Genomic DNA, 24,581 nt, shown 5'->3' on the forward strand with positions numbered 1-24,581 from the left:
CCTTCATCACAAGATCTATTTCCAATCGACCACTTATGAAACATCGTCGGACGGAAACTCCAACAAACAGCATTAGGCGTCCCTGTGTTGACTGACCAAGTTCAACAGGCATGGAACTACATCTACATCTACATCTACACTCCGCAAGCCACCTGACGGTGTGTGGCGGAGGGTACCCTGAGTACCTCTATCGGTTCTCCCTTTTATTCCAGTCTCGTATTGTTCGTGGAAAGAAAGAGTGCCTGTATGCCTCTGTGTGGGCTCTAATCTCTCTGATCTTATCCTCATGGTCTCTTCACGAGAATGAATGTATGTTCTGGAAACTTCGACAAAAGCCCGTCCCGAGCTACTGAGCGTCTCTCTTGCAGAGTCTTCCACTGGAGTTTATCTATCATCTCCGTAACGCTTTCGCGATTACTAAGTGATCCCACCTCCGGCACCCGTGCAACACAATGCATGCACGATTGCATGCTTGCATTCAACATTCTGGTGGTTACACTGGTTATTAATGTACCAGCATTTCTCGTTTACAATCTCTTATCTCGCGCTAACATTAAACAGTGATCATGCAACTTTAGTCACTTAATAATGATTTTTGAGTTTTGGGATTTTCTCCCGTCAGTGTATTTTAGCCCTGTCGTTTCTTTACTTGCATTTTGACACCTGCTCAGGGGACTTACAGCTTATGGAATGCTCTCTGTAAGGAGAGAAATTACGCGTCTGACGTGGCGCGCATGCAGTCCTGTGCATCTTTGTTGTTCAGTTTCCTCGAGTACTTTGCGTTGGAGCTGTATAAATATACTGTTTACAATCTTTACCAAATATGGTACAATTATTGGGTTTCTCCTAGTGTAAATAGCATAGCTGTTACGTGGATTTTGGTCTTACAATGTGCAAAAATTTCTAGAAATTAATACATTATTGGATACAGTTTTTTGCATTTCTACAAAATTTATATCGTATTTTACAGAAACGAGAACTGTGTTTAGTCTTCAATTGATTTTCAGCTTTATTACATAAACTAGTTAGAGACTGGAATCATTAAGTATCTCAAGCTGGACGAATTATTTGGCATAGCGATAATTTTGTTTATGGGCTAATGCTAAGAGCTATGATTAAAATTCAGAGAACGATGTCAGGTAACTGAATACTAACTCCAAATTCTAGTGTAACCTAAACGATTTAAGCAGCTCAAGTCAGGAAAGTTACGAGTTTGCATGACTTAATCGATAAGAATCGTCATAGTTTAGTCAATTTGCACGAAGTACCTATAAATTATATACAAAAACTTTTCTTGCGAATCAGTGTATCTGTTAAGGAGTTCCTGAGGTTAGTCTTCACGCGCTTTCAGAAAAGTACGGTGGGAGACTTTACCACCACGTAGTTATAGAATATACGGCGAAATGAAATGATTCTGGCCAAGTTTCGTTGCTCTCTGACGTTGTGCCAGCTATTCACTTTGGCTTTACCCATTAGGTACCACCACATTTGTAGATGATCACCACGTAGCTTCCATCATTGCCACGAGATATCCCTCCAAACGCTAGTTATGACACACTCATAATTACTATAATCATAAATTATGCACACTAATCTTCCTCTGGAATCAGACTATCTATTAGTGAAACCGTATGAAAATCTCTACAGTAGCTCCTGAGATTAGCCTTCACATAGAGACAAATAAAGACTGTGGGAGACAGATTTATAGTGTGTATGGATGTGAATTGTAATTTGATCTGTTCTGAAGAATAATATATGGTACTCTATCTGCCAGAAGGGGATGCAAAATAAAATTAAGTGAGATGTTTTCAGGGAAGAGGCATGTCTCTATTAGGTTAATCATTACTTTTGTGTGTTGATTGTCAATCTCTTCATTTAAAATAACATATAGCTGTAGCTTTTTATTTCTCTATATTTCTCAAACCTCCCAAGATATTTAGCTTGATGCCTTCAGATTGTCTGTGCAAAACAGTAAGTACTTCATTCACATCTGCATATTTGTGTACTGTTTCGTGCAAGCAAGTTGTAATTGCTGACTTCCTGCAATTCTTTATTTCAAAGGGCTGTCAGATGTTCAAAAAATTTAATATCAAACGCTCTCCCTACCCGTCCAGCAAAGAAATTTTCACAATCGCCTAGTCTTTCTTAAATGTATCTTGTTTTGTTTAGTGTGTATGATAGAGTTACGAATAGCGCACATTTTGTACAAATAACTCCGGTTCCGTCGTTGTTTGTGTCGCCATTTGTTACATTTTTTTAAAAGTAACGCAGCCCGGCATACGTGCACCGTTGTTCGCCGAACCACTGCGATCAGCCTGGAACGCGAGAGGCCGACTCGATAATTAAATCCGCGCCCGCCAGGTGTACGATTTTAATGGCGAACTCTCGACCCGCACATTCCACGGGGTACGTTCCGCGCGTTACCATCGCAGATCGAACAGCCCGCTGATAAAGCCCGCAGAAACATACCACAGCGCTCTCTGCTGCTAGGCAGCGCCGCGAAAACCATTACGGCGATATCGAATGGGAAACGGCAGTGGCTGGCGGCGGCGGCGGTCGCTGAGGAACCTCCAGTCCAGGGCAACCCGCGGCGCGACGGAGATCTGCCGACTATTTTCTTTTCCTTTTCTCTCTCTCTCTTTCGTTTCGAGAGCCGAGAAATACGGCGGGGCGCGCGTTATTGTGGTTTAAAGCGGGGCCGAGCGCACGCGAACGACTCATTAGAGCGGTCATTAGCGTCTCGACGCCCTCGAGCCGAGCGCTGCCATCCTCCGAGGCGCCCGCAATTAAATCCTCGCCACCCGCGACACCCAGGCGCTTCGCGGCGGACTTGGCTTCCAGATTCTGCACTGCTCCGTGGGCCAGTTACGCTCGAGCTGAGTTACCACCGTCGTAGGCGTAGTAGAAATGAAAACAGCGAGAAACTTAACATCAGGACTGATGGTCACGAAGTCAATGAAGTTAAGGAATTCTGCTACCTAGGCAGTAAAATAACCAGTGACGGACGGAGCAAGGAGGACATCAAAAGCAGACTCGCTATGGCAAAAAAGGCATTTCTGGCCAAGAGAAGTGTACTAATATCAAATACCGGCCTTAATTTGAGGAAGAAATTTCTGAGGATGAACGTCTGGAGTACAGCATTGTATGGTAGTGAAACATGGACTGTGGGAAAACCGGAACAGAAGAGAATCGAAGCATTTGAGATGTGGTGCTATAGACGAATGTTGAAAATTAGGTGGACTGATAAGGTAAGGAATGAGGAGGTTCTACGCAGAATCGGAGAGGAAAGGAATATGTGGAAAACACTGATAAGGAGAAGGGACAGGATGATAGGACATCTGCTGAGACATGAGGGAATGACTTCCATGGTACTAGAGGGAGCTGTAGAGGGCAAAAACTGTAGAGGAAGAAAGAGATTGGAATACGTCAAGCAAATAATTGAGGACGTAGGTTGCAAGTGCTACTCTGAGATGAAGAGGTTAGCACAGGAAAGGAAATCGTGGCGGGCCGCATAAAACCAGTCAGTAGACTGACGACCAAAAAAAAAAAAAAAAAAAAAAAAAAGGCGTTTATAAGTTTGCATAATTCCACCACTGCGCTGGCATAAAGGGCCAGCGAATATACAGGGTGCCCCCCCCCCCAGGACGAATGGTCAGTATTCAGGGATACGAAGGAAAAAATCATTCGAAGCAAAAAAAGTCTATGAAAGATGAGGTCGAAAATGCATACCTCAAGAGCTATGAATATCTCTTCACATCCGTTACTGCGAAGCAATTCTCTTCGACTGCAAGCTCTTTGGCTTACAAACGTCGGGAAGTGATAGCCTGGACCACAAGGAGCAAAAATTCACTGTAGCTAAGATGAACAAGTGATCGTACACCTTAAGTATGAATTTTAGAGCCAATGTTTATTAGACATTTTTTTCTTGTTTTGGTCCATGTTACTCCCTCCCAAAATATGGAAAACAAAGAGCTTGCAATAGAAGAGATTCGTTCCACAGTCTCCAAGATGTATTCCTCCTAGCTCTTAAGGTATGCATTTTAGAGCCCTTATTTGCTAGCCCCTTTTGCTTCGAATGGTCGTTCCTGTCATATCCCTGAATATTGATCATTCCTCCTGGGGCACCCTGTATTTTCTTGTTTATTTAGATTCCTCTCAGAGCTTCACACACACACACACACACACACACACACACACACACACACACACACACACATATATATATATATATATATATATATTCCGAACAATTTCCTTCTTCCTTATCATGTGATTGTAAAATAATTCACCAGCCGGAGTGGCCGAGCCGTTCTAGGCGCTACAATCTGGAACCGCCAGACCGCTGAGGTCACAGGTTCGAATCCTGCCTCGGGCATGGATGTGTGTGATGTCCTTAGGTTGGTTAGGTTTAAGTAGTTCTAAGTTCTAGGGCACTGATGACCTCAGATGTTAAGTCCCATAGTGCTCAGAGGCATTTGAACCATTTTTTGTAAAATAATTCCAGTGTAATATATAAAAGTTTTGTTCTATTCTTAAATCGTACATTTGAACTGTCTGTACTTGTCATATTTGACTTCCGTACTCTAGGTCAACTTAGCATTTCCTAAGTCCGCCTACTGTATGGAAGTCAATTGTTGAAAGGACACATTTAGCAAATTCTCCGGTGACCTAGAGTATGGAAGTCAGTTATGCCAAGCACTGTCAGTTTAAATGTGTACGTTAAGAACAGAATAAAACTTTTATACGTTACACTGGAATTATTGTACAATCACATAATCAAGACGCACGCAGTGTTTCGAAAATGAACGGACTAGTTCGAAACTAACCACCATTAAGCAATTTGTATACAACTGTAACAGGAAACTAAATAAGTAATTTACAAATATTATTTGATCTCCTTTCCTAGTCACATCTCTTTTACATATTCATTTCAGTCATTTAGATGACAACATGAAATTAGTGCTAACGGAGGTCTCATATTCAGTCACTGTATATAGGAGACAATCTCAAAAATCTGAACATATTTTAAAATCATTTAGACAAAACATCTGTACTGCGCGAAAAGCGGAAATTGAGCCTAAACAATAAAATATGATATACGAAGCTGGTATTTGTTCTTTCGGACATGTCCGAAAGAACACAGACCATCTTCATGTAGAAAAGGCTTACCGGCCAATGATCTTCTTCAGTACGGATGCACTCACATTGCTCAAACTCTAACGGGAATCGATAGATTGACTGCCGCGAGTAATGGGTATAGTGGGCAGGGGCACTACAAACGTGTGTGGACATTAAGTTGGAAATGTGGGTCTCACGGGGAGCGTGCCAGAGATAAATCCTTCCAGTCGCATTATCCTCTGTGTCCTCGATGGCTCAGTTGGACGCCGGCACGGTAGCTCAGCGTGTTCGGTCAGAGGGTTTAGCTACCTTCTGTAATAAAAAAAACTGCGTGAACGGATCAACGAACAACCAGAACGAGTGACATCGGAGGTCTGCAACGAACAAAGTAAACGAACAATATAGAAAAAATGAGATTTAAAAAAAAAAGGTTGGATAGATCGCGTGCCATGTAAGCAAGAGATCTCGGGTTCGAGCCCCGGTTGGGGCACACATTTTCAACTGTCTCCTTTGATATTTAGCAACGCCTGTAAGCAGCTAATGGTCTGGATTCAATGTAATTTCATTAAGCAATAAAATGTGTGAGGTCGTACGCATGAGCACTAAAATAATTCCATTCAATTTCGATTAACGATGAACCACACAAATTAAAAATTTGTCCATTCAACGAGATGCCTTAGAATTATGATCAACTTGAATTGGAACCATCACACGAAAATATTGAAAGGAAGACGAACCAAAAACTGTGTTTTATTGCTAGAACGCTTAGAAAGTGTTACCGTCTGAACAGCTGAACAATATGAGCAAGTGATTTGGTCTGCACAGACAAATGGTTGAAAGTGTACCCGAGTGCAAAAATACATGGAAAACGTATGTTTGTCACTATCTTAAATTTCGTGGCCATTTCGATGAAAGAAGTTCTGTACAACACTTGGGCATGTGTGTGTGAAGCAATTCTTGCAGCTGACTCAGACTTTGTGATTGCTAGTCTGAGGGTAGCGTCGCTTAGCATATCTGTAGCAGAAATGCTATCGGTCTCACACCAGACTTCTTCATCGAATTTTGAGTATGTTTCTTAACTTTGTGTGGACACTCCCTGCTTTCTCGTAACTACGCAGACCTGGAAAAGTAATTAACAGACTCCTCCGGTAGATGATGGTTCAAATGGCTCTGAGCACTATGCGACTTAACTTCTGAGGCCATCAGTCGCCTAGAACTTAGAACTAATTAAAGCTAACTAACCTAAAGACATCACACACATCCATGCCCGAGGCAGGATTCGAACCTGCGACCGTAGCGGTCGCTCGGTTCCAGATCCGGTAGATGAAAATGTTTTACTGTCAGTTAAGAACGATGCTCCGTAGTCATTTGTGTTACATAGTTTCCTCTCGCATTCGTGAGGACGACGGTTCAATCCCGCGTCCGGCCATCCTGATTTAGGTTTTCCGTGATTTCCCTAAATCACTCCAGGCAAATGCCGGGATGGTTCCTCTGAAAGGGCACGGCCGAATTCCTTCCCCATCCTTCCCTAATCCGATGAGACCGATGACCTCGCTGTCCGGTCTCCTTCCCCGAAACCAACCAACCAACCAACCATAGTTTCCTAAAAAGCTTTTAACTAGATATTGGTGAAATCAGAAATCTGCCGATACTTTGTGGCTTTTAGTTTCTATGCTGCATTAGTTCAGGTAGTATGGACGAGACCCTTAAAATTTTATAAGGATACTAGTTGTCTACGCTGAGCTGATAACTCTAATGAGCGGCAGCTGTGCAAGACATAACAATATGTAGTATGGATACATATCACGGGGATTTAAACAAATAAAATTGTTTCGACCTTCCAGCCATGTCAAGCAATTAAATAGCCACAGTCTTTCAGACGAGTTCTCCACGGCCATTCTCAAATAGTGACTGACACCACTTGACATTGGTCAAGAAGCAATCGTCCGTCAACTTGTGGATATTTAATCATTCCACACGGTTGAACGAGCGAGAAATTGTTATTAGATTACAACATGTTACTCTGCTTTGCTTCAGTGGGCTCCTCCGTGCGTTCATTTTTTCATTAGAGCTATTGCAGACATGAAGTCAGAAGAACATTCCTGCCCAGAGCAGCTCGGACACTTGTAGTGCTAAAGCGCTGCTAGGCAGCAGAAGCAGGCTCTGTTATGCGTGCTGCCCGGCAATAAGTCAGAGGAACTCCCCTCCCTCCGCCCCCTCCACCGCCCCCCTAGGACACGCCCCCCGGCGCGTTCGCATCACTGCGCGGCATTCCTACACAAATGACGACTGCTGCTGGAGCACCGACCGTCCGCCGCCTGAAGTATTAACGGCGCTCAAATGGCTGCCCGAAAGAAAATAAACTCTGGCGCCTCGTAACTGTGGGCCAAGCCTTCCCTTGGAACGCATACCTTCTAACGCTTTCAATATGGGGAAAGCATCGCAAATATTCTACATCACTGGAGCGCTGAACACTCTTGCTAATTAGCTGTAACTACAGCGATCCTGCGCTCCCCCTCAAATTTGGTTATTAGCGTTACCTTCATTCCAGCTATCGCCAATTTTCTGTGACTCACAAACGACAAGTCAGAATAACATAAACCTAATTCATGCATAAAACTATCAGCTCATTAAGATTTTTCGTGGAGCAGAGTTCACCCAAAATTTCTGTTGGAAACTAAGCGAAAGAGGGTAACAGCTCCAGAGGCACTGTGCTTCCTCCAGGCTGCACCGGGCTGGCACGCTATGCTTCTTTTTCCTTAAATTATTGGCTTTCAGAACGTTCCCATCCAGCCAACTCAATAGAAGAAATGTTTTATTGCAGTTTGTTTTGACAATTCATGGTAGACATTATTTTAAGTTCTACCCTACTAGGATTAACAACGGACTCATTCAAAGTAAACTCAAAGTTTACTAAAACGAGTAAATAAGACTAAAATGTACACAGGACTCATACAGGAAGTATGCTCTAAACATGTTAATGGTAACACAATAAAAATTGATAAAACGCCGTTGGTACACACAGCTCTATACTTCCCCCAGCATATGAGCTTGACGTATGCCTCTTCCAATTTTGGCACGAGAGTGCGCATTCTGATCATAGACGACTGCCAAAGATCTTCTCTATAACGAAAAATAATGTTATAAATTATTCACTAAATCGATGTTCAACAGAAGCACTTCAGCCACAAGAAAGAGTAATAGGACGCGTAATATTTCCAGTATACGTAAACAGTATATCAGACAGGGTTAATAGATCTATAAATTTGCTCGTTAACGATAGGGTCGTGTACAGTAAAGGATTGTTGCTGGATAATCGCAAGGAATCTCAGTCAGATTTGCTCAAAATTTCCACGAAGTGTCATGGATGACAGCTGTCTTTGAATGTGGGATAAATGTGAGGTAATTCCTATAATAAATAGGAAGAACGACATGGTATCTGATTACAATATTAGTAGTGAATGTCTGGAGCAGGTCACATCATATTTAGGAGTAACACCAGGAAGGGATATGAAATGCGACGATCAGGTGAAGCCAGTATTACCGAAGATGACTGGAAAAATTAGATCTGTTGGCACGATTCAGGGAAAGGGTATATGTAAAGGATGTGTGTAGGGTACTGTTACAGTGTTTGGAGTCTTTATCAAGTAGGCATAACAACATACATCGAACTAATATAGAGACGCGTTGTTAGGATAGTATCAGGCAAGTACAGCCCATCCTAAAGTACAACACAAATGCCCAGGGAATTTAAATGGGAATCCTCGGAAAAAACACGAAGCAGCTATCGCGAAATCCAGTTGGGTGATTTTAAAGAATCAGCGTTCTAACACGACTGTGAGACCACGGCGCTGCCACCACCGTAAAAGCGCTTCGTCCGTGGGGGGAGATTACGTTGGATCTCGCGGAGTGGCGGACGACGAGAAGCGCTTTCTCCTTCTCCGACTGCGCCTCTAATTCGCTTCCCGTGTAAACGCCCGGGACTGGCGGCTGTGTTAATCTGATCGCTGTCGGCAGAATGTCGCGGTGCGATAAAAAAGGGAGAAAACAGGCTGCGTGCCGCTCGGCCGTACACCGCCGGCGCCGCGACCGTGACTCACACGCAGCCCGGCGTACGCAGCTCTCGAGCCAGCCAGTCGCGTCTCTCAGGAAGGGCTCGCGTGCGCTGCCCAGCGCCCCGGGCAATAAATTCAGCGCGGCCGCCATGTCTGGGGGCAATTTCTCACCGGAATAATCAGCCCGCGGCCCTCCGCTAACAAACATGTAACCGCCCGGACGCCGAGCCGCGGGCCAGCCCGCTGCCGCGCGGGCAACCTACACACACAGGCGCTCGCAGCATCGAGCCGCGACCAGGCATCCGTTGGTAGGCCACCCCGTGGGTTCCTGCGGTACAATTGCGCTAAAACTCTTCTTGTTCATCTTTTACGAATGCAGTATCTACGTATTCAACTATCGATGCTTCAGTCTGTCGTCAACACAAATATTCGTATTAAGTTACAAATATTCTTCCTAGTGCGTGACGTGGTCTATTGGCACTCATACGGCCCGTGACTATATGACGGTGCCAACAGTATCCTCGCTGTCACTGTACCGTCACAATCATATTTATTACGGACTATACTGTCACTGGCACCATACTGTCATTGCATGATTTCTCGAGAACGAGTTCTTTTTCCATGGCCGTGTTTGAATTTTCTGATTTTTCATTGTGCAGTTTGTTGAAATTTTTACCAACAGTAACGTGAATAGCGGAAAGCTTATTCAGTCAGCGCTTCGGTTTCTGGTGTTGTAAGCTCTGCCCATTTCAAAAGACATGGAGGGAGGCTTCAAGAATTCTACCCCAGGAAAACTGGAAGGGAAATGGAAACAAATAGTACGATATTAATTTATGTTTCTTATTCATTACGTTAACGCTTAGCTGTGACCTTAAAAAGGCCGGATCATAGTGGGGCAATCAAGTTGAAACCATCCGAACTTCTGTAATGGCATTATGCTACTCCGCTACAGAGTATGCCTGTCCTGTTTGGTACAAGTCAGCACATGTCAAACTGGTGGATATTGCCCTAAACTACACATGCAGAATTATAACAGGCTGCCTGAAGTCATCTCCAGCCGAATGGCTCTACCATCTTGCGGGAATTGCACCACCGCCTGTTCGAAGAAAAATGGCAGGAAACGGGGAAAGAACGAAACTGGAGCAGGAAAAAATGCATCCAATGCATGGGCAACAACCCTACCCACAACGACTAAGGTTAAAGAAAAATTTCCTCCCAACATCGGAGAAACTAACAACCACTGATGAAGCAAGGCCGCAACTGTGGAGGGCTGACACATCCCAACCTCGTGGTTGTAAAAGGTTTTTCGAATCTTTACCCCCTGGTCATGATAAGAATTGTATGAGGTGAGGAGTGGGAACGTCACGGGTTAACCTGAAAAAATTGGGATATCCAACGTGACTGTGAGGAACAACAGATTGTTCAGCATACGCTTCAGTGTCGACTGTGCCCAGCCACCTGCACAGAAGATGAACTTCGCCAGCCAACGGAAAATGGACTGGAAGTGGCGAAATTTTGGTCAAAGATTGTATAAATTCTATTTTATGTATGTTTCTGGCACGAGAATAATGATTACATTAATAACACCAACACAGTATAAACCAAGATTATAAGCATCGTTAAAGGTTACTCATCTGCTTCGCACAGTAGAGACAGCATCAGAACTGAAGAATGCAGCGAATATTTCCTTACAGGAAATGCATCTCTCTTTGCATTCTCGCCTTGCAAATGCAAATTCTGAAAATCTCGCGTCCGTCGGCCGTCGTAATTTAATATATATGTTATTATTATTTTTTAACTATATATATGACGGTAGTATCTGTCCCCGAAAGAACAGTTACCGTGGATGACCATGCAGCTTTGCTAGAAATGAAATGATAATTAAATAGACACCCTAGCTGCAAGCAGGCGTTGATACACTTCATTGGGGACATGTTGAAAATGTGTGCCCCGACCGGGACTCGAACCCGGGATCTCCTGCTTACATGGCAGACGCTCTATCCATCTGAGCCACCGTGGGCACAGAGGATATTGCGTCTGCAGAGACTTATCCCTTGCACGCTCCCCGTGAGATCCACATTCCCAACATGTCCACAACACTACATTCGTAGTGCGCCTAATAGATCAGTCATTTTTAACAATATTAATTTCAAATTATTCGTTACGTTAATGAATGTTAGACTCGCTGAATCTTAAAACATGAGCATATAAGTTGTACAATGTAATAAACTTTTCATATTAATTTCCTCGGCTAGTCAGTTCACCTTAAAGCATAAGATCTTTAGTTATTAATTACAATTGCGGCCCACACACGCGCGAGAGTATTTTTCTTACCTCCGTTAACCATTGTATTGTAGTCAGAGTCCTGGCTCTGGGTCTCGGCTATGGTACTGAAAATAAGAATCTTAAAGCTAAGTATTTTCTGCAACGTCGGGCGGCTGTGGAGAAAAATTAATATTATGTTATTAGCGGGCGAGTATTCCGCTTCCGCTAATTTTTCATAAGTTAATATCGCCACGTAATGGCGTCGTTGGCTGCATCGGCCGCTGCGATTGTTGAACTGTAAATTACTTGAATGCAGGTTAATTCAAGGAAGGCGGACATGAAATCGGGATCACCTCTTACAAATTAAAAGTGCACAATAATATTAAATCAGTATATTATATGCTTAACTCATACAAATATGCATACATTTGCCAGCACTCGCAAGATGTCCCTCTATACACATTCAAGACAAAAGAGGAAGTCAAGACGACTCAAAAAAATTAACAAAAGAGCGTATCTTGTCGTCTCTTTAGATCATTATGTCATAAATTATTTCTTTGCATTTGAAACTTGGACAGAGAGATTATTATTTTACGGCTACAAGATAAAAATATATTATTCAATTTATAAATACTGCTTTTTAAGTCTTTTCGTAATATAGCACTGGGGACGCTATAAGCCTGTGACACACACTCCAAAAATCCACTCTCTGAGTAACGTAAACGTAATTGTTTCGCAATGAAATAATAAATGTTATTTTTGTTTTATCCGTTTCTTTCGTTTGCTGCAGAAAGCGTGCTACTGATCGCTGAACTGACTTCTATTACTAATGAATATGTATTGCAAGGGTTTGAAATTTAAAAGATATAGTATAGCTTATGGGCCATGTGCATAAGCAATCCTATCTACTGGAGCTTCCCGTGAGATTAAAACTGTGTTCCGAATTGCGACTCAAACCTGGATGATTACCTGTCAAAGGCAGTGTCCTTAGCGACAGGCGGTAAGATCGTTGCCAGCAAAACGCAAGGATCTGGGTTCGTGTCATGTCATAGTTGAGCGCACACTGTTAATCTGCCAGCAAGTTTAACAACAGCGCACACCCCACTGCTGAAGTATGGTTTGCGTAACCAATTGCAGGCTTGCCCTTAGTTGTTATGTGGAGGCGACTGCGAAATGCTGTCCAGCGTTAACCTTACGGGACCAGTCTGTGTCCTCTTGGAGGCTACTCGGCTGGCATCTGGCTGCCGACGCCACCCAGACAGCGGCCGCCTCCCCGTGGAGACTGGGTGCCCCACACGGTTGCATGCTGGGACCAGAGTTACTGCCCGTCAGCATTCCACCACGGAGCCGCTGCCCAACGAAAAGTGATAGCCTCAGCAACGGCCCCGGCCGGGTAGTCCCGTTGACGACGCCATCATTCACAGCGCTCAAGCAGGTAGTTAGCCGAGGGCCACCTGCCCACCGCTACCTGCGCGCGCTGCACGTAGTTAGCCCGCCCCACTCGTATGGCGACCCTGCACACCCAGATGTGCACATCTAGGACCATCTTTCTGGTATCAATAGAAAGCAATTGCTGGTCCATTAGCCAAAAATGTGCTAAATATAACGGCCATAAAACCACACACCCACTCTCAGGCTTATATTTCACAAACAGTCATTTAACTTCTTCCTCCCTTTAATTATAGCATCGCCTTTTCAACATCGCCATTAATTTTTGAGAAATATAACGTATACTGGAATTAAGACCACATTAAAGCTGCTTCATCATTAATATTTTATTTTATATCCGTTAAAGTCTATCTAATTTCAGTTGTGAGTACCTAGTTCCACCATAATGATACTAAATTATAGTTTTTGTATCGTACTAACTAATGTTTAGTTTTTAAGTCAACAAATTATATTAAAAGTAAAGATCATATGAATTTCCGTCAAACCAATAAAGAAAAATTAAAACCAACAAAAATGTGAAAACCATTTGACTGCAAAAGGCATATTGTAACGTCCTAATATGACCCGTCTGCCTCTTTCAGGGGCAGGATTAAAAATTGAAATAACAAAACTGTCATTCTGATTTCTACTAATTTTGGTTCCATTATAAATGGTTGTTCCTGTATGTACGATATGGGATGGACAGTATGTTCTGTAATTGCACCGCAGATATACAACAACGATGGTATTCCATATTTTGGTAAGTGGTAGTATCGACCAAAACAAGAAAAAATTCTACTGTAAGCATGGCCTCCTAAGAGACAGCTTAAGAGCTATAAACACTTCTTCATCTTCGCTATTGTAAAACACATCTCGTGTATCGTAAACTCTTTCCTAGTGCTAACGACCTACAGAATACGTTAAATAAATGAGCAAATAAATGAGAACAGATTATTCAATTACTGTGAAATAGTAGAGCTTCTAATGTAATCTCCTTGCCATTACATACGACCTGCACTTGTGAGAGGATCATTCTGTCGTTTCTCGCCGGCCGCGGTGGACGTGCGGTTCTAGGCGCTACAGTCCGGAACCGCGGAACTGCTACGGTCGCAGGTTCGAATCCTGCCTCGGGCATGGATGTGTGTGATGTCCTTAGGTTAGTTATGTTTAAGAAGTTCTAAGTTCTAGGGGACTGATGACCTAAGATGTTAAGTCCCATAGTGCTCAGAGCCATTTGAACCATTTTGTCGTTTCTCGTACGGAATAATAGGCTTCAATTACGCTGTAAGTGCAGAGATAGAACAGAAATGTAAAATCATTTAACAGCTTAATCTAAACACAAACTATTTCCTTTAGAACCAGTATATGCCCCGCAATTATCCAGAACTGTGAACATGGTTTACATAACAATACCAAGAGGTATTTATTGCATTTTTTCCTCCATGGACAGTAACAGAGGAATGTCTCATTTATTTATACACTGTGTAAGTCTTCCGCAATAGGAAAGAACTTGCAGGAGAAGAGATGGGTTTCACAGAAGCGAAGATAAGCAAGTGCCCATTGTTCTTAAGGTATGCACTTTAGAGCCCATGTTTACCAAACATTTTTTTCTTGTTTTGGTCCACACTACCATCTCTCAAAATATGGAATACTTTCTTTTTAATAAACGGCATCAGCAGAGCGCAGACTAATGGTTGATCATTACAGAGACAATAAGGACCGCAAATGAAGAAATCTACTGGCTTAAGCAACTTTGACAATGGGCATATAGCCCAGCTCTGGGAAAGAACATCTCGAAAATGACGAAACTTGTCGGCTGTTCGCGTGCCACCGTCGTGAGCACCTGTCGAAACTGGTTGACGGTTGATGAAACCAGTCGCAGGCGACAAGATTTCGGACGACCACGCCTCATCACAGAACATGGAGGTCTCATGCTTGTCCACTCTGTAAAGCGGGACATTTGGCAATCTATGCAGATATGACGACAGAGTACAATACTGTTGCAGTCACAAGTGTTTCGGAGGCGCTTGTTAGGATGAATAATCTTCAGACTACATGGCCGCATTGGAATTCGGGGAAACTACATGACCGACACAGCAGCCAAGAAAGCATGTCTGGATGGTGTTGTGCGTCAATGTTCCATCCCGTAGCATGCCGTTATCTCATTTTCTGGCAGACGCATCATGTGTCAGTGGGGGACCGAATGGTTGACAGAAAACAAACTGCGGTTGCTCAAATCAACCACAGAGACATGGAGAATTTCAAGTCAGCTTCACCGCTGGAAGAAGGTTCGTCTTACCAGTCTGCGCATCAGAATAACACATGGCTTCCTCCTCCGGCAGGAGGGTCCACCACTCTGTGAGATTTGTGATGTGCCACATCCAGGTCGGGATATTTTTGCAACTTGAGTCTTGTGTACTGATATCAGGGCAGTCCTCAGTCTCGTTGGAGATCTGCCCACTATTCTCGCCGATAGTGACTGCAGTGTTACAGAGTGGCGACGTTTTATGAACTGTCGGGTCCCATCCCTAAATTGGTGGGGAAGGGAGGCAGACTTTAATGCATTATAAAATGCTCCGCATGTGAGGACAGCCTTCGTCCCCACCCGTCAGACTGGCACGCTGATGCGCAGATGACGATGATGTTGAGCGCCCCTCACCTAAAATCATCATCATCATCATCTTGTTGCACCAGGTCGCTCCTGATACGCTGTCGTCTAGGCGAACGGCAGCTCGATAAATGCACGGACAGAGGCCGATAGTTGTAGTATTATGCTAAGCTCAACATTCGTCTGTGATCCACGACAACTGTGGCCGAGCTATATGAACGTCATTGACGACCACCTGCATCCCTTCAAGCTTGATGTCTTCCCCGCAAGCGAAGGCATCTATCTATCAAGGCCAGAATCGTGTTACAGTGTTTTAAAAGGTAGATGACAGTGAACTCCCTTTGATGACAAATTCGCCTGATCTGAACCCGATGAGAAACATCTGGTACGATATTGGGGGCGGGAGCAGCTCCTCGTCCACAGACCATTGTCCCGCCATTTGCAGAAACTGCGTGACCTGTGTGTAGACCTCTGACGCTATATACCTCGAGATATCTGTAATGCTATTTAGTGGGTGATCATAGTTTTCCGTCTCTTCAGTGTCTTACCTGCAGCCAAAAAGCAAAAGAGTGGAAGGAGGAAAGTTTTTTACGCCAGCATGCTTACAGAACGAGTAATCCCTATTCTAAGCTAAACTGCTCTCGACCGGGAGGGTGAGGGATAGGTCGTGGCGAGAGCTGAATGGTAAAATTCAAGCTGTTATATACTTCATAAGTTCCGAACTTCTAATTCCGACGGACTCGATATTTATGCAAAGAACAGAGATTAGTCTTTAAAACCCTGGCAGGCAGCGCGTATTCAGCTAATTGCGTCTGTCGTGACACGCCTCATGTGTCGGTCCTAGTATAGTTCGTCACTCGCCACCGACGATCGTCTGGAACGTTCGCAGTGAAGGACAATACGTGCGAATAACTCAGCACGGGCGCACAATAGAGAACGAGTAATCCGCGCCTTGTCTGGTGCCATTATTCGCGTTAATTCGCCCACACTGCGGCTAAGTCCGCAGCGTTGGATAGGAAGGAGAGGGGGAATGGGACAAGAGGGACGGGAAGGCAGTCCCGGAGTAGACTCATTAAGTGGCCAACTCTATAGTCCTCGAAGAAGGGGCTGGTGGGCAAGACGCAATACACTGAGATCTGTGCCTAATGACGGTGCAGAGGTAGCGTCGGGAGCTTCATGAGACTGTTTGCAGATGACACAATTGTCTGTAGGAAGGTAGCAACTCCAGAAAACCGTAGCGAATTGTAGGAAGGCCTGTAGAGGATCGATGATTCGTGTAGGAAGTGTTTAGCTGTCCCAAAAGTGAAATAATGTAACGTACTGCACATAACTATGCGAAAAAATCTATTACTTACACTACTGGTGACAATCCACTGGAAACAGTATCTAGTGTAAAATGTATAGGAGTCGCCATCATGAGTGACCCAGAATGGAATGACCACGTAAAACAAACCGTAGGAAATCCAGATCCAGTCTGAGATTGCTTATGAGATTGTTATGCAAGAAGTGGGTTAAAACACTTCTTAGGTGTTTTTATCTATGTGGGACGTTTGCCACGTTGCATTAATAGAACAGATGAAGAAGACCCGAGAAAAATGACGCGTTTCACCACGGAATCGTTTAGACGGTGTGAGAAGAGGAGAACACGGCAAGTGCCATAACCCGATTTCCCAGAAACTTTACTCAGTGAAATAGAAGACAAAATCAACAAACATGTGGCTCGGCTTATCCGTAGATAGCCTACAGCTTCAGAGAAAACGACGGTCAGAGCTTTTGAGGTACTTTATGTGCCTGTAATTAAGTAAGCGCCACAACCGAAGCAGTGGCACCGTGCCTAACGTTGCTGCTTCACACTTTTGTGTCCCTTGTTCGAGACCCGATTATTATTTTTGTTTTTGTTGTTCATTTATCTACCCACGTCCATGGGAGATTGCTACACGAATATCTTCCAACCTATACTGAAATAACCTTGTCCTTATTCGTCTACTAACTGTATGTCAGGTGAATGAATATTTTAAAAAAGCAATAAGTAAATGTGAAAAATATTTGAAATCGTAATATTCCTGTAGCTTATCTTGATTCATAATCGATTACAAGTGCTGGTTTTGAGTAAGTGATACATTATGCTTGGTTTCCCGCGAAATTATTGGCAATGTGTGATATATTCAGCAATGTTAACCACCTTTCTTGTCAGAGTGATATTCCTACGAAGAAATGTCACCGTGGCATACCTGCGCGATCCTCGTGATGTTAGGAATTTATATGTTTCGAATGTTTCTACGATCGGTATCATCCAAGGGAACCCACCAAATCTTGCTAAAGAATATAAATAATAATAAAATATTAGATTTAATATAAGAATTGATATAAGAATAAAATATAAGAACATCAGAATTTAAAATAATTGTAACCCCTGAATGTACCATCCACACATACACTGAAGGGCCAAAGAGACTGGTACACCGACCTAATATCGAGTAGGGCCCCCACGAGCACACAAAAGTGCCACAACACGACGTGGAATGGACTTGACTAATGTCTGAAATAGTGCTGGAAGGAAGTGGCAACATGAATCCTGCGGGCTGTCCATAAATCCTAAAGAGTATGAGGCGTTGAGATTTCTTCTGAAAAGCGCGTTGCAAGACATCCCAGATACACTCAATAATGTTCATGTCTGGGGAGTTTGGTGGCCAGCGGAAGTGTTTAAATTCAAAAGACCGTTACTGGAGCCACTCTGTGGCAGTTCAGGACGTGCGAGGTGTCACACTGTGCTGGAGTTGCCCAAGTCCGTCAAATGCACAATGGGCATTAATGGATACTGATGGTCAGACAGGATGCTTACGTACGTGTCAACTGCCACAACTGCCAAAGTCGTGTCTAGATGTATCAGCGGTCCCACATCACTCCAACTGCACACGCCCCACATCATTACAGAGCGTCCAACAGCTTGAACAGTCCCCTGCTGACATGCAGGGTCCATGGACTCATGAGGTTGTCTCCATACCCGTGCACATCCAGCCGCTCGATACCATTTGAAACGAGACTCGCCCGACCAGGCAACATGTTTCCAGTTATCAACAGTTCAAATTACATGTTGACGAGCCCAAGCGAGGCGTAAAGCCTTGTGTCGTGCAGTCATCAAGGGTACACGAGTGGGCCTTCGGCTCCGAAAGACCATATCGATGATGTTTCGTTGAATGGTTCACACGCTGACACTTGTTGATGGCCCAGGATTGAAATCTGCAGCAATTTGCGGAAGGATTGCACTTCTGTCACGTTGAACGAATCTCTTCAGTCATCGTTGGTCCCGTTCTTGCAAGATCTTTTTCCGGCCGCAGCGATGTCGGAGATTTGATGTTTTACCGGATTTCTGATATTCACGGTACACTCGTGAAATGGTCGGACGGGAAAATCCCCACTTCATCGCTACCTCGGAGATGCTGTGTCCCATCGCTCGTGCGCCGACTGTGACACCACGTTCAAACTTACTTAAATCTTGATAACCTGCCATTGTAGCAGCAATAACCGATCTAACAACTGCTCCAGACACTTGTCTTATATAGGCGTTGCCGACCGCAGTGCCGTATTCTGCCTGTTTACACATCTCTGTATTTGAATACGCATGCCTATGCCAGTTCCTTTGGCACTTCAGTGTATATTACGTAGCAGATATATGAATTTCTGAAACCAGTTGTAATTTTACATTTAATATAACTCCGTTGTATCTCCTAAGCTGATAAGAAACATTCGTGTAGTAACCTTCTATCTACTAGGGTAGATAAATTAAGAAAATAAATTAAGTAATTAAATGAAGTAAATAAAAACAATATACGGGTTTTGAAGACGGTGCTCAAAAGTGAGAGTCAGCGACGCTATCCGCAAGTTACCATTTCGGCTGAGATCAATGCGCGCTAAAAGTGACGTCGAAACTTTGACCGTCGTTTTATCAGAAGAGATGGTCTACGGATAAGTCGAGACACGTGTTCGCTTATTTTGACTCCTCTTCAAGCCAACAAAGCTCCTGGGAAATCGAGTTACGGTACTTGCAGTGTTCTCCTAGTGAGACGTTCAACATACCCCAGTGGCAGACGCCACAGGAGAAGAATTGCGCATCGCGGAGAGTTTTACTATACTAATTGCGAACGTTCCGGGGAGGGTCGAGCAACGTATTACTTGCTCCTACCTATGTCTCGCGAAGTGACGACGATGCGAGAGTCGGATGAATCAGAATTCATTCGAATATTTATCGATACGTGATCGCCCTGTGCACCATTCTCGAATGGAACAGGGTATGGGGGAGATGTTAGCAAAAGCCAGAAGTACCATCCCCCACACACCGTAAGATGACTTGCAGAGTGCAGGGGTAAAATGAGATATGGATCTGACGATCTTCTGCTATCATCTGAAAATTTTATGTAGTTCTAGTTAACCGTAAACACATGTGATATTTATACCACTGTGCGTCACTTCAGTAGATTTACAAGAATCGTGCGGTTCTCACTGTTCACTTGGAAAGTTTCGAGCTTGAATGATCTTTCGCCGTAAATGTTTCCTGTCTGCCTTTTTTTACGATGCGTTTGGTCTTGGCATATAGCCACAACAAAACGGCTGCTTGCTATGCACAGTTAACACTCCCAGAGAGTTCTTTGATTCATAAATAGACTGGTTCCCAAAAAAGCTGAGGAAACCTCATACAGATGGCATGAACTAAAATAAATTCTGCGTCTACTCGTACATATACATTCCACTGCCGTCTACAGACTGTATGGAGAATGGTACATTGCGCAAATATTAATGATTCTCTGTCCAACCCAAAACCATATTATGCCTGCAGGACACAATCTACCACAAATCTTTAACACACTGTTTCCGTATCAGCGCCAATACGTTTTGGCAATTAATTCCCGTGGTAGTGATTTTTTCCCAGTTTTGTTAACCAGGTTAAGCTTAGGTTTGTCGTAATTACTTTCCTTGGATCATGTTATTCTGATCGTCACCGGAATGTCCAAAACTCTGTTACGTGACACCTCATAACAAAAGTTCATTTCTGACGTTCGCTTTCCACCAAGTTTTTGATTAAGAGTTCCGTTGTAAGGCGTGAACCCAGTCTCAACTGACAAAATTTTGGAAGTCTTTCAGGGACATTTTCTGAGCATTTTGCTGTAATGGACCCACGGTATCCGGGCTAGTTGCAGACTAATTGCATTTAGTTTGATTTCTTACTGCTATTTATATTTTTATCTGCACTGCACTGAAATACCTGCAGATGTCAGTGGTACGCTCTGTGTGTCTTGTTTGGAAACAAACTTGTCCCAGTCACGCACTGTGCTTGCTCCATTCTTCTCCTTCAGGCTCGCTTCAGTACTGCAGATTTCTAGATCGAGTTTGTTTCTGCGGCAGTATTAACTGTAGGTCGACATTGATACACAGCAGTAAGAGTAGATTTAACGAAGAAGTACTGGATGATATGGACCATGTGTTTGGTTTCACTTAAAAATATCGAAGAAGGGCACAACGACAAAGCGACGGTAGCCACGTAACGGTGTCCTTGCATAGACGACATTCGGTATTTTGGGAATTGCTTACTGCAGGCTTTTCGTTGTCACTACAGTCTTTTCTCAGAAACAAAAGCAATGGGGGTAACAAACCGTGTAAATGATTGTATAATTAATCTATAATGAGCAACCGTAGACCACTGATCCGTTTTACCAAAATAGTGGGAAAATACCCTTCAACAACCTCTGAAATTTTATCGATGGAGCTCGGGTTCATCCTACGTATGGCGACACCACATAAGATAAATCAGGGATGCAGGGAAGGGTTTCTACTCGATCCCAAGCAAATGGAAAGTATTTTTGCTGTAAACTATACTCTCTATGCCCAACTTAACTATAACAGTGAAAATAGTCGCAAATTGCACCATGTAAGAGATTGGAATAAAATTTACTTTACCCTGCGTTGTGTAAACAGACTTTAAAAACCCTGAAGTTCAAAACACGAAAGGAAGATAAACATATTTCAGACGCATAACAGAATACTGATAGCAATCACCGCTTGTCAATCGCCTGTATTCGTACATCAAAAACATGTGGTTATTCCATGAATAGCAAATTCAAAGAGCTTTCTGGAAGTAAACATAGGCACACTGATGAAATTCTGCTCCAGTAATTACTCTTCAGCAACGCGATTACGCATACTGGCACCCTGCTTCTCCTTTCCATACTCGTAGTTTTCAGTCGGAGAGATAAGGTTTTACACACAGCCGCGCGGTCTGGGCCTCTTTTTCACGGTCCGCGCGCGGCCCCTCCCCCCCCCCCCCCCCCTTCCTCCGTCGGAGCTTCGAGTCCTCCCTCGGACATGGGTGCGTGTGTTGTCCATAGTGTAAGTTAGATTAAGTAGGGTGTAAGCTTAGGGACCGATGACCTAAGCAGTTTGGTCCCATGAGATCTTACTACAAATTTACAAATTTTTTACACACACTCTTCACAACAGAGAGAAAGACTTGCATTTGTTTTCCGATGATGTTACTATTTTCGGTACATGCGAACGCCAGTACTGAATTTATAACATCTCTGATTGCTAAATTAGAACCTATTTTGCTCCAACACTCTTTCTCTCTTCCTCCTCCTCCGCACGATCTCCAAGTCTTTCTGTTTGTTTGGCTCGTGGCCAGTTTTGTTGTCCTGGCTTACAGTCGGTTTTGTTTCCATCGTAGTGGGTTGTCACATATTACAAGTAGTAGGGAACTGAAAGCCTGCACAAGTTTGGATATTCGAATTATGATTTTGTTGTAATGTGTAGCACACTGGAATCTAAAGACTCTGAAGAAAAGCCAGCTTCCAACGAAGTGGCACAGTGAAAACATTTCATGCATAGAACGATATAAAAGTTAATCGCCTGAATGGAGGTACAGGGGTTAGACAAATGGATAGAAACACCAGGACAAATCCACGCTTGAACATAAATGCAGATATTATCCGGGCCTGCCGATTGCGTTGTTGTATTTGACAACAAACGGCGCTTGTGCAAAGTGCGTGGGCAAATTGTTTGTGCTTGTACGGTGAGTTGTCCCGGAAACAAGGGAGCCGAAGTTATTGGTGCTTCAAGAGGCACCGAATCGGATATTTATGCCTCATACGGGGTAAGCAAAACACGTCAACCGCTAAATTCTTTTCTTCTCTGAAATTCTTATTGAGATTGTTCGGTCCATTCATGCCCTGGATATTCGAAAATTTTCTGTGTAAATTACACAACTCGAGAAATACCTTAGTCTGATTTTTATTCTGGGTTCTGGCATTTCCTTTATTGCTCGTATCTTGTATGGGTTTGGCCTAATTTCCTCTGCTGTAATAATGTCTCCCAGAAATTTAAACTTGTTTTCGTCCATATTCAGATTTTCTAATATTAACTTTAGTATCATCGTCAGAAACAGCACTCTGTTGTCTAAAAGTTCGCTGTGTTCTTTCCAACTACTGGCTGCAATCCATACATCTACGTAGCGTGTCACTTTGGATAGTAACTTATCTCCTAGTACATCATCCAACATTCGAATAAATGCTGATATAGAAATATTTAATTCTAATGGTACGACATTGAAATGATAACATCTACTGATTAAACAAATGTTGTGTATTTTCTACATTCCTTTGCTAAGGGTATCTGACAGATACTGGCAGTCAGGTTTCGAACCTGATCATAAAATGAGGCTACTATTTAATATTGCATTTTTTTAAAAAAAAATGCGTTTAGATAGATGCAGTTCCTCGTCTGAAGCAAGACCTGAAATTACGAGGGTAGTTTTAAAAAAGTTCGCGGAATCACCATCAAATATCACAATGTCAGCGCTAGAGCAACGAGGTTCCCAGGCAATAATAGGCCACCATTTATGAGTAAACATGTGACGCGTCCGTTTTCCGAGAAGAGATCTGTGGTGCGACGTGTCTTTGTTGTTGTTCTCGTGTAGAGGTAGATTCGAGCAGTGATTAAGTACTTCGTAAATAAAGGTATGAAAGTAAAAGAAATTCATATCAGTACACACTGGGCATGTTCAACCGTCCTCAAGTGGACAAACGAGTTTTAATTTGGCCGTGATACCTTAGATGGTGATCAGCTTAGTGGTTGGCCAAAATGTGCCACTAGCAGAGAAATTATTGCAAAAGTTAATAATGTTGTCATGGACGATCGCTTACTGACAGTGCTAGAATTGCTGAAGCTGTAAGGATGTCATCTCAACGGGCATACCAAATTTTAACAGTGGAGTTGGATATGAGAAAATGATCTGTTAGATGAGTACCGAGACGCTAACACATTATCAGAAACCTACCAATTGGAAATGTCCGAACAATGTTTTACCTGTTTTCAGAGCAACCAATAGGATTTCTAGCGCCGGTTTGTGACCACAGATGAAGCTTCCGCCCATAAATATACATCCCCCGAGACAGGGCAACTGTCAAAGCAGGCTCAAAAATGGCTCTGAGCACTATGTGACTTAACTTCTGAGGTCATCAGTCGCCTAGAACTTAGAAATAATTAAATCTAACTAACCTAAGGACATCACACACATCCATGCCCGAGGCAGGATTCGAACCTGCGACCGTAGCGGTCGCTCGGTTCCAGACTGTAGCGCCTAGAACCGCACGGCCACTGCGGCCGGCTTTCAAAGCAGGGAAACATGTTGATTCAGTATCGCCAAAGAAAGGAAAGTCAACATAGTCGGCTGGAAAGGTCATGACGTCAGATTTCTGGGATGCGAAAGGAATTCTGCTGATAGATTGTCTTCCCACCGGTCCAAAAATTACGGGACAAACCTGTGCTAACTTTCTGGACCAAACACAGCAAAAGAAATCCAGACAATGCGCGACTGCCTACAAGTGCCGTTGCCATCGCAAAAATACGCTAAGATACGAGCTGTTGCCACACTCACCTCATTTGTCACTTCATTTGCTTATTTGGATTCATTAGCCCTCCATCTCTTCCCCAAGCTCAAAATTTTCCTCGGTGAACGGAGATTCTCTTCAAACGAAGAACTGACAGCCGAAGTCGACGGGTATTTGGCGGGCCTGGAGGAAACTAATTTTTGAGAGGGGATCAAAGCATCGGAATATAGC

The 24,581-nt window shown here is 43.4% G+C and overlaps 1 protein-coding gene and 1 non-coding gene across 2 annotated transcripts in view; one reads left to right on the plus strand and one right to left on the minus strand.

The window, feature by feature from the left end:
• Positions 1-24,581, plus strand: part of LOC126263280 (semaphorin-1A) — a 361,326-nt gene that overhangs the window by 198,193 nt on the left and 138,552 nt on the right. The gene's annotated exons all lie outside the window — the stretch shown is intronic.
• Positions 11,120-11,194, minus strand: Trnat-ugu (transfer RNA threonine (anticodon UGU)). Its single transcript has one exon. It is a non-coding gene; the product is annotated as a tRNA-Thr (tRNA).

This window comes from Schistocerca nitens, chromosome 6 (assembly GCF_023898315.1).
Source record: "Schistocerca nitens isolate TAMUIC-IGC-003100 chromosome 6, iqSchNite1.1, whole genome shotgun sequence".
NCBI classification, from domain to species: Eukaryota; Metazoa; Arthropoda; class Insecta; order Orthoptera; family Acrididae; genus Schistocerca; species Schistocerca nitens.